Raw genomic sequence first — 18,873 nt, 5'->3', positions numbered from 1 at the left:
AACTTCGTCCACTTCGTCAACTTCATGCACTTCGTCAAGTTCATCCACTTCCTCCACTTCGTCCACTTCCTCCACTTCGTCCACTTCATCCGCCTCGTCCACTTCGTCCCCTTCCTCACTTCCTCCACTTCCTCCACTTACTCCACTTCCTCCACTTACTCCACTTCTTGCTCTTCCTCCACTTCGTCAACTTCGTCCACTTCATCAACTTCGTCCACTTCGTCTATTTCCTCTATTTCCTCCACTTTGTAAACTTTGTCCACTTCGTCCACTTCGCCCACTTCGTCCACTTCCTTCACTTCTTCAACTTCGTCTACTTCGTCCACATCGTCCACTTCGTCCACATCGTCCTCTTCCTCCACTTCCTCCACTTCGTCTACTTCGTCCACTTCCTCCACTTCCTCCACTTCGTCAACTTCGTGCACTTCATCCACATCTTCCACTTTGTCAACTTCATCCACTTCGTCCACTTCGTCAACTTCGTCCTCTTCGTCAACTTCCTCCACTTCCTCCCCTTCCTCCACTTCCACCACTTCGTAAACTTTGTCCATTTCCCCTGTTCCTTCATTTCCTCCACTTCCTCCACTTCCTCCACTTCCTCCACTTCCTCCACTTCGTCCACTTCGTCTACTTCGTCCACTTCCTCACATCCTTCACTTACTCCACCTCCTCCACTTCGTCCACTTCGTCCACTTCCTCCACTTCCTCCACTTCGTCCACTTCCTCCACTTCCTCCACTTTGTCAACTTCGTCCACTTCCTCCACTTCTTCGACTTCCTCCACTTACTCCACTTCGTCCACTTCCTCCACTTCCGCCACTTCCTCCACGTACTCCACTTCGTCAACTTTGTCCACTTCGTCCACTATCTCCATTTCCTCCACTTCCTCCACTTCGTCAACTTCGTCCATTCCCCCTACTTCGTCCACTTCGTACACTTCCTCCACTTCTCCCACTTCTTCCACTTCGTCCACTTATTCCACTTCTTAAACTTCGTCCACTTCGTCAATTACGTCCACTTCTTCACCTTCGTCCACTTCCTTCACTTCTTCTACTTCGTGAACTTTGTCAACTTCGTCCACTTTATCAACTTCGTCCACTTCCTTCACTTCCTGCACTTCCTCCGCTTCCTCCACTTCCACCACTTCCTCCGCTTCCTCCGCTTCCTCCGCTTCCTCCACTTAGTTAACTTCGTCCACTTCCTCCATTTTCTCCACTTCCTCCACTTCCTCCACTTCCTCCACTTCCTCCACTTCTTCCACTTTCTCCACTTCCTCCACTTCGTCCACTTCTTCCACTTCACCCACTTCGTCCACTTCGTCAACTTCGTGCATTTCGTCAACTTCGTCAACTTTTCCCACTTCGTCCACTTCTTCCACTTCATCCACTTCGTCCACTTCGTCAACTTCGTCCACATCCTCCACTTCCTCACTTCCTCCACTTCCTCCACTTCCTCCACTTCGTCAACTTCGTCCACGTCGTCCACTTCCTCGACTTGGTCCACTTCGTCCACTTCGTCAACTTTGTCAACTTCGTCCACTTCCTCCATTACTCCCCTTCTTCCACTTCCTCCACTTCCTCCACTTCGTCAACTTGATCGACATCATGCACTTCGTCCACTTCGTCTATTTCCACTACTTCCTCCACTTTGTAAAATTTCTCCACTTCGTCCACTTCTTCCATTTTCTTCAACTTCGTCAACTTCCTCCACTTCCTCCACTTCCTCCACTTCCTCCGCTTCCTCCACTTCGTCAACTTCCTCCACTTCCTCCACCACCTGCACTTCCTCGACTTCCTCCATTTCTTCCACTTCCTCCACTTCCTCCACTTCGTCAACCTCGTCCACTTCCTCCACTTTGTCCACTTCCTCCATTTCGTCAACTTTGTCCACTTCGTCCACTATGTCCACTTCCTACACTTCGTCAACTTCGTCCATTTCCTCCACTTCGCCCGCTTCGTCCACTTCGTCCACCTCGCCCACTTCTTCCATTTCGTCGACTTCTTAAACTTCGTCCACTTCGTCAATTTCGTCCACCTCTTCCACTTCTTCCACTTCCTGCACTTCCTCCACTTCGTCAACTATGTCCACTTCATCCACTTCCTCCACTTCGTCAACTTCGTCCACTTCCGCCACATCCTCTACTTCCTCCACTTCGTACACTTCCTCCACTTCGCCAACTTCTTCCACTTCGTCCACTTCTTAAACTTCGTCCACTTCGTCAACTTTGTCCACTTCTTCAACTTTGTCCACTTCCTCCACTTCATCAACTTCCTCCACTTCCTCCACCTCCTCCACTTCCTAGACTTCCTCGACTTCCTCCACTTCTTCCACTTCCTCCACTTCCTCCACTTCCTCAACTTCGTCCACTTCCTGCACTTTGTCCCCTTCCTCCATTTCGCCAACTCCGTCCACTTCCTCCACTTCGTCCACTATGTCCACTTCCTCCACTTCGTCGACTTCCTCCACTTCCTACTCTTGCTCCACTTTGTCATATTCGTACACTTCGTCAACTTTGTCAACTTCGTCAACTTCGTCAACTTTGACAACTTCGTCAACTTCGTCCACTTCCTCCACTTCCTCCAGTTCTTTCACTTCCTCCACTTGCTCCACTTCTTCCACTTCCTCCACTTCCTCCGCTTCCTCCACTTCGTCAACTTCGTCGACTTCCTCCACTTCCTCAAATTCCTCCACTTCCTGCACTTCTTCCACTTCCTCCATTTCCTCCACTTCGTCATCTATGTCCACTTCATCCACTTCCTCCACTTCTTCAACTTCGTCCACTTCGTCCACTTCCTCCACTTCGTACACTTCCACCACTTCGCCCACTTCTTCCACTTCGTCCACTTCTTAAACTTCGTCCACTTCATGAACTTCGTCCACTTCTTTAACTTCGTTCACTTCCTCCACTTCGTCCACTTCGTCCACTTCCTCCACCTCCTCCACTTCCTAGACTTCCTCCAGTTCTTCACTTACTCCACTTCGTCAACTTCGTCCACTTCCTCCACTTTGTCCACTTCCTCCATTTCACCAATTTCGTCCACTTCCTCCACTTCGTCCACTATTTCAACTTCTTACACTTCGTCAACTTCTTCCATTTCCTCCACTTCGTCCACTTCCTCCACCTCGCCCACTTTTTCCACTTCGTCCACTTCTTAAACTTCGTCCACTTCGTCAACTTCATGCACTTCGTCAAGTTCGTCCACTTCCTCCACATCGTCCACTTCGTCAACTTCGTCAACTTCATCCCCTTCCTCACTTCCTCCACTTCCTCCACTTCCTCGACATCGTCCACTTCGTCAACTTCGTCCACTTCCTCCACTTCCTCCACTTACTCCACTTCTTGCTCTTCCTCCACTTCCTCCACTTCGTCAACTTCGTCCACTTCATCAACTTCGTCCACTTCGTCTATTTCCTCTATTTCCTGCACTTTGTAAACTTTGTCCACTTCGTCCATTTCGTCTACTTCGTCCACTTCCTCGACTTCCACCACTACGTACACTTCCTCCACTTCGCCCCCTTCTTCCACTTTGTCCACTTCTGAAACTTCGTCCACTTCGTCAACTTCGTCCACTTCTTCAACTTCGTCCACTTCCTCCACTTCGTCAACTTCCTCCACTTCCTCCACCTCCTCCACTTCCTCCATTTCTTCCATTTCCTCCACTTCGTCAACCTCGTCCACTTCCTCCACTTTGTCCACTTCCTCCATTTCGCCAAATTCGTCCACTTCCTCCACTTTGTACACTTCCTCCACCTCGCCCACTTCTTCCACTTCGTCCACTTGTTAAACTTCGTCAAGTTCGTCCACTTCGTCCACTTCCTCCACTTCCTCCACTTCCTCCACTTCCTTGACATCGTCCACTTCGTCAACTTCGTCAAGTTCATCCACTTCCTCCACTTCCTCCACTTACTCCACTTCTTGCTCTTCCTCCACTTCCTCCACTTCGTCAACTTCGTCCACTTCATCAACTTCGTCCACTTCGTCTATTTCCTCTATTTCCTCCACTTTGTAAACTTTGTCCACTTCGTCCATTTCGTCAACTTCGTCCGCTTCCTCCACTTTGTTCACTTCCTCCACTTCCTCCACTTCGTCAACTTCCTCCACTTCTTCCACTTCCTCCACTTCCTCCACTACGTACACTTCTGCCACTTCGCCCACTTCTTCCACTTCGTCCACTTCTTAAACTTCGTCGACTTCGTCAACTTCGTCCACTTCTTCAACTTCGTCCACTTCCTCCGCTTCGTCAACTTCCTCCACTTCCTCCACCTTCTCCACTTCCTCCACTTCCTCCATTTCTTCCACTTCCTCCACTTCGTCAACCTCGTCCACTTCCTCCACTTGGTCCACTTCCTCCATTTCGCAAAATTCGTGCACTTCTTCCACTTCGTCCACTATGTCCACGTCCTACACTTCGTCAACTTCGTCCATTTCCTCCACTTCCTCCACCTTGTACACTTCCTCCACCTCGCCCACTTCTCCCACTTCGTCCACTTGTTAAACTTCGTCCACTTCGTCAATTTCGTCCACTTCTTCAACTTTGTCCACTTCCTCCAGTTGCTCCACTTCCTCCACTTCCTCCACTTCCTCCATTTCTTCCACTTCCTCCTCTTCGTCAACCTCGTCCACTTCCTCCACTTTGTCCACTTCCTCCATTTCGCCAACTTCGTCCACTTCCTCCACTTCGTCCACTATGTCCATGTCCGACACTTCGTCAACTTCGTCCATTTCCTCCACTTCCTCCACTTTGTACACTTCCTCCACCTCGCCCACTTCTTCCACTTCGTCAACTTTGTCAACTTCGTCAACTTCGTCAACTTCGTCAACTTCGTCCACTTGGTCAACTTACTCCACTTCCTCCACTTCCTCCACTTCCTCCACTTGCTCCACTTGCTCCACTTGCTCCACTTGCTCCGCTTCCTCCACTTCGTCAACTACGTCCACTTCCACCACTTCCTCCACTTCGTCAACTTGTCCACTTCCTCCACTTCGTACACTTCCTCCACCTCGCCCACTTCTTCCACTTCGTCCACTTCGTCAATTTCTTCCATTTCTTCAACTTCGTCCACTTGCTCCACTTCCTCAAATTCGTCCACCTCCTCCACTTCTTCCACTTCCTCCACTTCCTCCACATCGTCAATTGTGTCCACTTCATCCACTTGCTCTACTTCGTCAACTTCGTCCACTTCCTCCACTTCCTCCACTTCGTACACTTCCTCCACTTCGCCCACTTCTTCCACTTCTTAAACTTCGTCCACTTCGTCCACTTTGTCAACTTCGTCCACTTCTTCAACTTCGTTCACTTCCTCCACTTCGTTAACTTCCTCCACTTCCTACACCTCCTGATACACGGGGCCCAAGGCCAATTAGTTTAGTATAGTATTTCTTTTACTTTTATTAAAAACATGTGTAAAAGGTGTTAGGCATGTGCTAGATAGGAGGGACTTTTAGTCCTATATATAGACATGCCACCACCTCTTGTAAGGTACTTTTGAGCATAATGAATTGTTATTCTGTTGAGAACACTCCAGATCAATTCTACCTTGAAAGTCAAAGCTAGAGAATCCCAAAGGATCTCCTCTAGCCACCTTCCCTTCACACCATCCATTCTCTCATTTTCCATTATCAGATTCTCTCTCCTCCGTAGCATCCAGCTCACACCACTCTCACCAATTACTAGCGTCCTCGTGGCTTGCGCCTACATCGCTGCCACGCGTGCCTGTGACTCCAACGCTACTCATCATTTTTCTCTCCATCATTCGAGAGAATAAACCATCACTCTCGCGTTCTTCTTTCTTCCAGTGCATCTCCTCCAGCAAACCGTTTCCTCACAGATCTACCATCACAAATCCTCACGTAAGTCATCTCCACCGATCCATATCTCAGATTTTCCTTGTCCTTGCCTTTTCACACCTACGCACCGATTCAACCTTTGTTTGGAGTTCTATCTTTGCTTCCACCATCGTTCTTCACCCATTTACTGAGTCAAATCATAATTTCTTTCCATTTCATTGATTTAATCGTTGAATCCTTCTTCTCCACCGATTAAATCCTTCCTTACCTTCAACCCTAGAGTTTTCACCGATTAATCCCCCGAAACCTAGGGTTCTCGAGTAAATCTGCTTCTTTCCGCTGCGCATCGATGTCAAGGAGGCCTCGAGGAGTCCAAATCTCTCAAGTTTCGTTTTCTCCTCGGAGCGTCGCCTATCATGTGGTAATCAGAGCTCAGGTTCTCCGCGCTTCGAAAGCTAAGTATCTCTCCATTGATTCGCGTCTCTGATCTGAGTTTAAGTTTCTTGCGTTGTTATGAAATTCACGAGTTGTTTCGATTCTGTCTTGATCTTATTCATTATGTTGAATCTCTTCAATATTCGTGTTGTTCATTATGATTCCTTCTCTGTCTTGTGTTGATTCATGTGTTTTTGGTCTTGATCTGTTCATTAGGTTTCTGCTTGAGTCATTTCTTGTATGATAACCTTGTTTTGGTTGTGTCTTTCATCATCTTAATCGGTCCAAAATTTTGTTTGAGTCATTTTATTTGAGCATCAATTCTGTTTTGTCATAGTTGTCATGTTAGTTGATTTTTTCTTGTTCATAACTTCAAGTTGTACTTCTTAATTGAGTTGTGTTTGTGGTGATCTGGTTGTATGTTCAATGTGCATACCGTATGAGCTATGACATTCAATACTGAGAGCTCGGATGCATGAAATGAGCAGCAGATCTGATTTGAATTTTCTGTTGTGAACTTCTGGTTTTAATAAGTTGTTGAATCTGAACATTGAAGCTATTCTGCATTTTTAAAATTGAGCTGGAATGCTGAGATGACTAGTAACAAAGTGCCAACCAGAAAAGCCGTGATATGCTCAGCATTAGCTTGGTTATTAGTGTGAAAATCACATCAGAGATTACTTCAAGCAGTAGGCCGAACTGCATATTTCTTTGCTTGAGTCCTTTTTGTGTTTTTAAATCTGTTTGGCATTTAGATCATTGCTGGACATCTTGCATTAATCTTCTAGTGTTTTGTTCCAGATTTAATACATATTCTTGTATCCAGAAAACTGTGAGAAAGCTTTTTGAATCATTGAGTCAAATTTTGGTGAGTTCATTTGCTTGTTTTGAATGAATGTGGGGGGCTGGAACATCAAAATTATGAAGTAATTTGTTTCTGCATTATTAAGCTGTTTAAAACAGTTTGAAGTATGCATTAAACTTACTGATGCAAAAATAGTATGAGTTCTAGCTGCCATACATATTTTCATGCTTTAAATCACCACATTTTTTATATGTTTCATTCACAAGTTGCTGCAACAGATGTATAATTCTGATTCTGGTTTTGAGCATTGTAATTGGATTGTAGCAAAAGGAATGGTCACATTATCTATAGCCTAAAAATATTCTTCAAAAGATCAAGAAAAAGTTCTGAAAAAGCCAAATAGGCCTGTGCAATCCATATTTAAAAAAAAAAACTAAAATACAGAATCAGACTTTAGAAATTGGACCTGGGTTTATCTTTGACAGTCCAGCAGCTTCTTGTTTGTCTTTTCTTGCTTTAAAAATCTGTTCTAGCTCTATTCATTAAGTTCCATTTGAGTGCTCACTTTGATCAAAAGCTTTGTTTCTTGCTTGTCATTTGTTGGTTATCTAGTTTTGTCTCTCAGATGTTAATCATGTTCTGCTGAATCATAATTGGATCTTTTTATTTGCTTTATTAATCTGATCTCAAGTCAGTTGCTCTGCTGTTTTTTGTCATTCCATTACCTTGTTTATCCTAGCCTTTTTCCTGATTGAGAAATCTGATTCCATTCTGGTTTTTGGGATTTGAAAGAAGGTAAGTGTGAATGGTAGCATTCTAGGTGGTGGTGATCCACAGGATTCTCTGGCTTAGACTGAAAATTTCATTTGAGTGCCTTAAAATGTTTTAAAGAGAAATTTGGGTGCTGTGAGATTAGTGGCTATTGGCATTTACAAGAGTTCAGTTTCAACTAACCAATTGTTGATTGTTCATTGTGCAGGAAACGAAAATGATATGATCAGAGTGGAGAGTTGTGACTGTTTAAGAAGTTATTGAAATCAATTTCGTTCATAAACTGTTTGATGAAGTCAGCGAGATATTAAATGCTTGAATGTTTAAACTGTGCTTGTGATGCTATTTGTGCTTGTGAGTGTTTAAACTGTCATTGCACTCATTTTAGTTTCAAACATTGCTTGCTGAATTCATTGATATACTCACTGTTTTGAAAGTGAATTGTTGATTTTATGGTTTAATTGGGCATGTTGAATGTTGCTTCTGATTTGATAAAGACCTATGGGACTTGGTAGATGCATAGGAATTGCAAATAATGTGCTGATTGTTTTATGAGCATTTCTGGAATTGCAAGAACACTGTTTTAAAACTGCCAATTTCTGATTTGCCTCACAATACTCTGTCCATTGATTTGATTAGCATGGTCCACTGATTTCTGAATTAGTTTAGGACATTATTCTTGACTGGTTTGGTCCATTGTTTCTGTCCAGTGTAATTCATTGAATTGTTGAAAAGGCTGCTCTAGTCATAATCAGTTGTGTATCAATCTGTTTTAATTACCAATGTATCAACCAGTTTTCACAAGTGATTAAAGCACCTAAATTCCAGTTCTGACTTGGTGGTTGAATTAATTAGGTGGTTATTTTCTGCATTGAATTACATCCAATCTGAATTTAATTCACTGTGCTGGATTCTGTTGCTGGATTCTGTTGAGATTTAGGTGTGCAGAGCTGATGTGAATGAATCATTAGTTGAGCAGAATATTACTAAAGAAAAAGTAGCAGAAACACCTTAGTGTGTATCTTGGAACAGGATAGAAACAACCATTCAAAACAGGGAAGTTGTCTAACTTACCCTTTGTTGTGAATTGCTATTCTGTTTTAGCTTGTAAGTGATGTAAGTGATAATATTGAATGAGTATCCTGCTGATTTTGGTTGAAAATTAACTGTGCAGAATATTTGGAACAGTTTGAGAGCAAATAGGAATTATGCAATGTCTCAATTGCACAAGACCGAGAACGGGAAGGCTCATTTAAGTGTAACTTCCTTCTTCCAATATGTTTGTTAACAGCTCTCTGATCCAGCTTTGTACATTTGTGATTGTAGAGTTGAACCAAGAGCTAGGAGATTCCAACGTTGTCCAGAAGCAACCAAAAAGTGGAGCACTAGATTCTTCATGCGGATTTGAATCAGGACCAGGATTGAAGCATAGCTGTTATTTGTTTTTTTTTTTAATTGTTTCTTCATCTGGTTTTGTAATAGGCTATATTGTTAGTTTTCTTAATTCCATTGTAAAAGGCCATTCAAAGTCCAAGTGTCTTGGAAGAGTCCTTGGTGCTCTTTCAACTATTGGCAAAACTTTTATTGTTTGTGTTTAAATTTTTGTGTCTTACGTTTAGGAGTGATTTAGGTTAAAAGGGATTAAACTCTAAGCCTTATCACATTAGAGTCCGAAGAGTCGTCTTTTAGTGTTTAATTGTTGTGATTGTTGTGAGTTGTGTCCTTTGATTTTAAAAGTGATTTTAGTTTAAAGGGTAACTAGTAGTAACCTAAGACATTTCTGGCAAGGCAAGACTTGGTACTTAAGCAGTCTTCATGACTCACCTCTCTTACCTGGGACTTGTCTAAAGTGTGAATCTTGTATATCTTTTACACTAGAAAAACTTTTAGAAACAAAGATGTCTGGTTATTCATATAGGTCTTCTAGGAATTTTAATTTTGATAAGCAACTTAGTTACAAAGACATCAAAAGAGAACATGATAAAGCTAGAAGGAAGTCTTGTTCATCTTATGAATTTGATAGGATTGAAGATGATTTGTATAAAAAAGCTAGTGAAAATATTCCATTCTTTGGTGATGATATTGGTGCATTAACATACCTAGCTTGGGAAAAGGAAATTAATGACATGCATTCATTCATGGTGAGAAAAAGTAAATATGAATCCTTCTATTCTAAAGATGATGAATCTTATATTCTTAATCTTTACACTTCTAGTTTTAAAAAGCATGCAAGAGAGTGGTGGGATGATAGGCAATATCATGTTAAGATAGGTAGAAAATATCCCATTTATGATTGGAATGAATTGAAAGCTTGTATGAGAAGAAAGTTTGTGCCTCGAGAAATTGAAAGAAACTTAGAACTTATGAGAGAGCTTATTAGAGAAGGTGAGTCATTCATTCAAAATTTAAGTGGGTTCTCTCGTAGGGAAAGTGAGTTTCTAGAAAAACTTAAGAGGCTATGGGAAGAGACAAGCAAACATAGAATTGAGAGGTTAAAAAGAGAAAAACAAAAGCAAGAAGTAAGAGAAAAAAGAGAAATAGAGAGAAGAGAAAAAGAGAGAAGAGAAGAGGAAGAACGAAATAAAAGAAAAGAGGAAGAGAGAAAGAGAAGAGAAGAGGAAGAAAGAGAAGAAGAGAAAAGAAGAGAGAAAGAGAGAAAAGAAACACTTAGAAGAGAAAAGGAAGAAGTTGAAAGGATAGAAATGGAAGAAAAGAAATCAAAGCAACTAAGGGCAACATCTCCTCCTACATTAGAAGTCAAACTCTTAAGGGGAGGTTTTCTATCCTCTCACTCTTATCCATTTATATTTGAATTTTCCAAATTTCACTTTTCTTTCAAAGAATTGGCCACTCCATCTTTAAAAATGTTATCACTTTCAACACATGCAAATTTCCAACTTGGGTTATGGTTACCTTTATGGTTACCAATAACTCAAGATACAAATAAAATGAAGAAAGGTTTCTTTGTTATAATAAAATTAAAAATTTCAAAATTTGGAACCCTTCTTCTACACATATTATTTTATATATTTTATTGGGTCAAAGAAAACTAATTAGAGATATGTTTGATGCTTATTGCAGATGGATATTTGACCCAGGAGGAACCCTTATGAAGCTAACAAAAATAAGTCTTCAAAAGCACCATCAGATTTGAGGACAAATCCTTTCCAAGGGGGAGGGGATGATACACGGGGCCCAAGGCCAATTAGTTTAGTATAGTATTTCTTTTACTTTTATTAAAAACATGTGTAAAAGGTGTTAGGCATGTGCTAGATAGGAGGGACTTTTAGTCCTATATATAGACATGCCACCACCTCTTGTAAGGTACTTTTGAGCATAATGAATTGTTATTCTGTTGAGAACACTCCAGATCAATTCTACCTTGAAAGTCAAAGCTAGAGAATCCCAAAGGATCTCCTCTGGCCACCTTCCCTTCACACCATCCATTCTCTCATTTTCCATTATCAGATTCTCTCTCCTCCGTAGCATCCAGCTCACACCACTCTCACCAATTACTAGCGTCCTCGTGGCTTGCGCCTACATCGCTGCCACGCGTGCCTGTGACTCCAACGCTACTCATCATTTTTCTCTCCATCATTCGAGAGAATAAACCATCACTCTCGCGTTCTTCTTTCTTCCAGTGCATCTCCTCCAGCAAACCGTTTCCTCACAGATCTACCATCACAAATCCTCACGTAAGTCATCTCCACCGATCCATATCTCAGATTTTCCTTGTCCTTGCCTTTTCACACCTACGCACCGATTCAACCTTTGTTTGGAGTTCTATCTTTGCTTCCACCATCGTTCTTCACCCATTTACTGAGTCAAATCATAATTTCTTTCCATTTCATTGATTTAATCGTTGAATCCTTCTTCTCCACCGATTAAATCCTTCCTTACCTTCAACCCTAGAGTTTTCACCGATTAATCCCCCGAAACCTAGGGTTCTCGAGTAAATCTGCTTCTTTCCGCTGCGCATCGATGTCAAGGAGGCCTCGAGGAGTCCAAATCTCTCAAGTTTCGTTTTCTCCTCGGAGCGTCGCCTATCACCTCCTCCACTTCCTCGACTTCCTCCACTTCTTCCACTTACTCCACTTCCTCCACTTCGTCAACTTCGTCCACTTCCTCCACTTTGTCCACTTCCTCCATTTCGCCAACGTCGTCCACTTCCTCCACTTCGTCCACTATGTCCACTTCCTACACTTCGTCAACTTCGTCCAATTTCCTCCACTTCGTCCACTTCGTCCACTTCGTACACTTCCTCTAGCTCGTCCACTTCTTCCACTTCTTAAACTTCGTCCACTTCGTCAACTTCATGCACTTCGTCAAGTTCGTCCACTTCCTCCACTTCGTCCACTTCCTCCACTTCCTCCACTTCGTCAACTTCGTCCACTTCGTCCCTTTCCTCACTTCCTCCACTTCCTCCGCTTCCTCCACTTCCTCCACTTGGTCCACCTCGTCAAGTTCGTCCACTTCCTCCACTTAGTCCATTTACTCCCATTCTTGCTCTTCCTCCACTTCCTGCACTTCGTCAACTTCGTCAACTTCATCAACTTCGTCCACTTCGTCTATTTCCTCTATTTCCTCCACTTTGTAAACTTTGTCCACTTCGTCCAATTCGTCCACTTCCTCCACTTCGTCAACTTTGTTCACTTCCTCCACATTGTCCACTTCCTCCACTTCCTCCACTTCGTCAACTTGGTCCACTTCCTCCACTTCCTCTACTTCCTCCTTTACGTACACTTCCTCCACTTCTCCCACTTCTTCCACTTCGTCCACTTCTTAAACTTCGTCCACTTCGTCCACTTCGTCAACTTCGTCATCTTCTTCAACTTCGTCCACTTCCTCCACTTCGTCAACCTCCTCCTCTTCCTCCACCTCCTCCACTTGCTCGACCTCCTCCATTTCTTCCACTTCCTCCACTTCCTCCACTTCGTCAACTTCGTCCGCTTCCTCCACTTTGTCCACTTCCTCCACTTCGTCAACTTCGTCAACTTCGTCCACTTCGTCCACTTCCTCCTTTACGTACACTTCCTCCACTTCTCCCACTTCTTCCACTTCGTCCACTTCTTAAACTTCGTCCACTTCGCCCACTTCGTCAACTTCGTCAACTTCGTCCACTTCTTCAACTTCGTCCACTTCCTCCACTTCGTCAACTTCCTCCACTTCCTCCACCTCCTCCACTTGCTCGACTTCCTCCATTTCTTCCACTTCCTCCACTTCCTCCACTTCGTCAACTTCGTCCACTTCCTCCACTTTGTCCACTTCCTCCATTTCGCCAACTTCGTCCACTTCCTCCACTTTGTCCACTTCGTCCACTTCGTACACTTCCTCCACCTCGCCCACATCTTCCACTTCGTCCACTTCGTCAATTTCTTCCATTTCTTCAACTTCGTCCAATTCCTCCTCTTCCTCAACTTTGTCCTGTTCGTCCACTTCGTCAACTTCGTCCACTTCGTCCACTTGCTCCACTGCCTCCACTTCCTCCACTTGCTCCACTTCCTCCACTTCCTCCGCTTCCTCCACTTCGTCAACTACGTCCACTTCCACCACTTCCTCCACTTCGTCAACTTCCTCCACTTCCTCCACTTCCTCAAATTCCTCCACCTCCTCCACTTCTTGCACTTCCTCCACCTCCTCCACTTCGTCAACTTCCTCCACTTCTTGCACTTACTCCACTTCCTCCACTTCCTCAACTTCGTTCACTTCGTCCACTTTGTCCACTTCCTCCATTTCGCCAACTTCGTCCCCTTCCTCCACTTCCTCCACTATGTCAACTTCCTACACTTCGTCGACTTCGTCCATTTCCTCCACTTCGTCCACTTCGTCCACTTCGTCCACTTCGTACACTTCCTCTACCTCGCCCACTTCTTCCACTTCGTCCACTTCTTAAACTTCGTCCACTTCGTCAACTTCATGCACTTCGTCAAGTTCGTCCACTTCCTCCACTTCCTCCACTTCGTAAGCCTCGTCCACTTCGTCCCCTTCCTCACTTCCTCCGCTTCCTCCACTTCCTCCACTTCCTCCACTTCCACCACTTTGTCCACTTCGTCAAGTTCGTCCACTACCTCCACTTCCTCCACTTACTCCACTTCTTGCTCTTCCTCCACTTTCTCCACTTCATCAACTTCGTCCAGTTCGTCTATTTCCTCTATTTCCTCCACTTTGTAAACTTTGTCCACTTCGTCCACTTCGTCAACTTCCTCCACTTCGTCCACTTCCTCCACTTCGTCAACTTCGTCCACTTCCTCCACTTTGTACACTTCCTCCACTTCGCCCACTTCTTCCACTTCGTCCACTTCTTAAACTTCGTCCACTTCGTCCACTTCGTCAACTTCGTCTACTTCTTCAACTTCGTCCACTTCCTCCACTTCGTCAACTTCCTCCACTTCCTCCACCTCCTCCATTTCCTCGTCTTCCTCCACTTCTTCCACTTCCTCCACTTCCTCCACTTCGTCAACTTCGTCCACTTCCTCCACTTTGTCCACTTCCTCCATTTCGCCAACTTCGTCCACTTCCTCCACTTCGTCCACTATGTCCACTTCCTCCACTTCTTCAACTTCGTCCACTTCGTCCACTTCGTACACTTCCTCCACCTCGCCCACTTCTTCCACTTCGTCGACTTCTTAAACTTCGTCCACTTCGTCAACTTCATCCACTTCGTCAACTTCCTCAACTTCCTCCACGTGCTCAACTTCACCACTTCCTACGCTTCCTGCACTTCGTCAACTTCGTCCACTTCCACCACTTCCTCCACTTCGTCAACTTCGTCCACTTCCTCCACTTCCTCAAATTCCTCCACTTCCTCCACTTCTTCCACTTCCTGCACTTCCTCCACTTCGTGAACTATGTCCAATTCATCCATTTCGTCAACTTCGTCCACTTCCTCCACTTCCACCACTTCGTACACATCCACCACTTCGTCCACTTCTTCTACTTCGTCCACTTCTTAAACTCCCACTTCGTCCACTTCGTCCACTTCGTCAACTTCGTCCACTTCCTCCACTTCGTCAACTTCTTCCACCTCCTCCACTTCCTCGACTTCCTCCACTTCTTCCACTTACTCCACTTCCTCCACTTTGTAAAATTTGTCCACTTCGTCCACTTCTTCCATTTCTTCAACTTCGTCAACTTCCTCCATTTCCTCCACCTCGTCAACTTCGTCCACTTCCTCCACTTCATCCTCTTCGTCCACTTCCTCCACTTCCTCTACTTCGTCAATTTTGTTCACTACTTCAACTTCGTCCACTTCTTCCACTTCTTAAACTTCGTCCACTTCGTCAACTTAATGCACTTCGTCAAGTTCGTCCAATTCCTCCACTTCGTCCACTTCCTCCACTTCGTCCACTTCCTCCGCTTCGTCCACTTCGTCAACTTCGTCCACTTCGTCCCCTTCCTCACTTCCTCCACTTCCTCCACTTACTCCACTTCTTGCTCTTCCTCCACTTCCTCCACTTCGTCAACTTCGTCCACTTCATCAACTTCGTCCACTTCGTCAACTTCCTCCACTTCCTCCACTTTTTCCACTTCCTACACTTCCTCCACTTCGACAACTTCGTCCACTTCCTCCACTTCCTCCACTACGTACACTTCCTCCACTTCGCCCACTTCTTCCACTTCGTCCACTTCGTCCACTTCTTAAACTTCGTCCACTTCGTCAACTTCGTCCACTTCTTCAACTTCATCCACATCTTCCACTTCGTCAACTTCCTCCATTTCCTCCACCTCCTCCACTTCCTCGACTTCCTCCATTTCATCCACTTCCTCCACTTCCTCCACTTCCTCCACTTCCTCCACTTTGTCAACCTCGTCCACTTCCTCCACTTCGTCCACTTCCTCCATTTCGTCAACTTCGTCCACTTCTTCAACTTCGTCCACTTCCTCCACTTCGTCAACTTCCTCCACTTCCTCCACCTTCTCCACTTCTTCCAGTTCCTCCATTTCTTCCACTTCCTCCACTTCGTCAACCTAGTCCACTTCCTCCACTTTGTCCACTTCCTCCATTTCGCCAAATTGGTCCACTTCCTCCACTTCGTCCACTATGTCCACTTCCTACACTTCGTCAACTTCGTCCATTTCCTCCACTTCCTCCACCTTGTACACTTCCTCCACCTCGCCTACTTCTTCCACTTCGTCCACTTGTTAAACTTCGTCCACTTCGTCAATTTCGTCCACTTCTTCAACTTCGTCCACTTCCTCCACTTCGTCAACTTCCGCCACCTCCTCCACTTCCTCCACTTCCTCCATTTCTTCCACTTCCTCCACTTCGTCAACCTCGTCCACTTCCTCCATTTCGCCAACTTCGTCCACTTCCTCCACTTCGTCGACTATGTCCACGTCCTACACTTCGTCAACTTCGTCCATTTCCTCCACTTCCTCCACTTTGTACACTTCCTTCACCTCGCCCACTTCTTCCACTTCGTCCACTTGTTAAACTTCGTCCACTTCGTCAATTTCGTCCACTTCCTCCACTTCGTCGACTTCCTCCACTTCCTCCTCTTCCTCCACTTTGTCCTTGTCAACACCCAATTTCGTCCGGATTGGCTAATAGATTTATTTTTCTTTGCATGGGGAGTGTTTAAAAAAAAAAAAAAAAAAAAAAAAAAAGCGTTCGTCCTTTCTTATCTCAAGGACGTTCGGCAATTCTCAGCCTCGACCGTTCGTCCTCTCCTGTGCGTCGTTCGTCCTCCACCATGCTCTTCTCATCTCCATATCTAAATGACGTTCGGCAACCCTCAGCATTGACCGTTCGGTCATGTTGTGTTAGTGAACGTTCGGTCATGTTATGTGTTAGTGAACGTTCGGTTATGTTTTATGTTAGTGAACTTTCGGTCACTTTATGTCAACGTTCGGTCATGTAATGTGTTAGTGAGCGTTCGGTTTATATTGTTTAATGAGCGTTCGGTCTTCACTCGAACGCTCAGTCCTTCATTTGAACGCTCGGTCTCAATGTCGGTTGTCTTTAGCGTTCGTTCTCTTGCTTAATTTCGTCCAGTGTTCGGTTTTAAGCGTTCGGCCAGGAAACAAATAGCGTTCGGCAAAGAGTGTGGTGAGGCGTTCGTCCTAATCATTCCCCCTACCGCTCGTCCATCACTTTCCTTCCTACCGCTCGTCCATCACTTCCCCTTTCTACCGTTCGCCCAGCTAATTTCAGTCTTCTACCGCTCGTCCTGACCCTCCCTTCCATTCTTCTACCGCTCGTCCTAATCATTCCTGTCTTTCTGCCGCTCGTCCTAATCACTTCGCCTCTTCTACCGCTCGTCCATCCCTGACCATAATTGTTCGTCCTGCACCTTGCGCGTGCGTTTTCTACGCTTTCAAACGTTCGTCCTCTATCCTACGTGACCGTTCGTCCTATATTAACGTTCGTCCTATTGGGGAGCGAGCGTCAATAGGTAGCTTTTGGTTTTGATGATGTATATTCTCATAAAGCAATCTCGAGCGTCCGGTCTTGTGGGATTGATGATTGTGGGCGTTCGTGCTTTAATTTGTAAATCTTAAGCGTTCGGTCCTTGTGGTAGTGTCTATGAGCGTTCGGTCTTTGTGGTAGTGTTTGTGAGCGCTCGGTTTTCTCAGGTTTACCTTGTGAGCGTTCGGTCTTATTATCGGTTTGAGTCATAAGCGTTCGGTCTATGTAGTAGTGATTTTGAGCGTTCGGTTTTGGCGTTTGGTATACTCGGGTAACTCTTAAGCGTTCGCGTTCGACCTGGATCAGAACTTTTACCTTGTGAACGTTCGATCTGGACGTTCGTTCATTTTATGTGCACGGTCGTCCGTTTCCCGTATGGACCGAGCGTCCAAAAGCAGTGGTGGTTGCGTTTTTTAATTTGGCCTGAGCATTACACCAGGGATCCCCACCTTGACCACTAACGAGAATTTGCAGTATGGGTTTCTGCAAGAGAATATTTTTGGCAGGCTTTCACTTTTGGATTTTAATTTGGATAAAGGTAGATGTTTGGCTGGAAGCAGACACGATTGGAAGCATGGGGAGCAACACGCTGGCAGCAGCATGGGCAGCTCCATATTCACGGCCTGGCTGGAAGGGAAGCATACCAACGCGGCAGAGCAATTGTCGGAGACACATGATGAAGCAAACACGCGTCCAAAGTGAAAGCTAGCTCATAGTACGGGTTTCTGCAGAAGAGGGGAATCATTTTCTGACACATTCGCTTTTGGGTTTGTCTCCCACGAGCACCCATCCGGAGGCTTCTCTGATTTTTTTTTCATCCTTACACCTTACGGCCAACATCAATCTTCAATCAATACCTCCACACAAAAAAGTTCTCAATTCCTTCAGTACACTAAAAGCCACAGAACCCACCACTTTTTTATCCTATCTTCCATTCACTCTCAGACTCTTCTCTATTCACTCAACAAAATCACACCCTCCAAAACCAGGGCAAAAACGATCATCTTGATCATTATACTGGCCTTCATCTCCAACAATATCACACGACCATCATCATTCATACACAGCGAATATACTCTCCAACCCCTCTGCTCCTCCCATCCGTAACCATCCCAACCATTTCCTCTTCACAACTCACTCACTACCTCCACTACATTTTCCCGTCACCATCCTTATTCTCTCGAACATCATCATCTTCATCACATCATCTTCATCTTACTCTTCATTCATCATTCATCTGGAACACCTGGTGACCACGGCTACGGGGGGCACTGGCTCCCCCGCGACACCCTTCCAGCCATCTTTTCCTTCCACTACCACTTTTCACAGACCAGGGAACCAAGCTTTCAAACCTCCCTTCATCTCCAACGCTCACGGCTACTAGGAACACCCATCACCTCCAACATCCATCTCTTCATCCCTACGCCCACTGCTACTAGTAACTGCCCATCCTCTATATTCACTCACTACCATAGCCATCTTGACACGGCCAAACACCCACGGCCACTGGAGGACCATCATCATTCACACAACCAACATGATGACCATCATCTAGAACACACTTTCTACACCTTATACTCGGCCACTACCAACACCGCACGGCCACCATCTATCCTCACCCAGTCGTCATCTTCATCCATACTCACCCACTGTCATAGCCACCCTT

This window comes from Vigna umbellata, chromosome 11 (genome assembly GCF_029865625.1).
Source record: "Vigna umbellata cultivar VRB3 chromosome 11, Vumbellata_1.0, whole genome shotgun sequence".
Lineage (NCBI taxonomy): Eukaryota > Viridiplantae > Streptophyta > Magnoliopsida > Fabales > Fabaceae > Vigna > Vigna umbellata.
The sequence above is the reverse complement of the archived record's forward strand: the minus strand, read 5'-3'. Positions refer to the sequence as shown.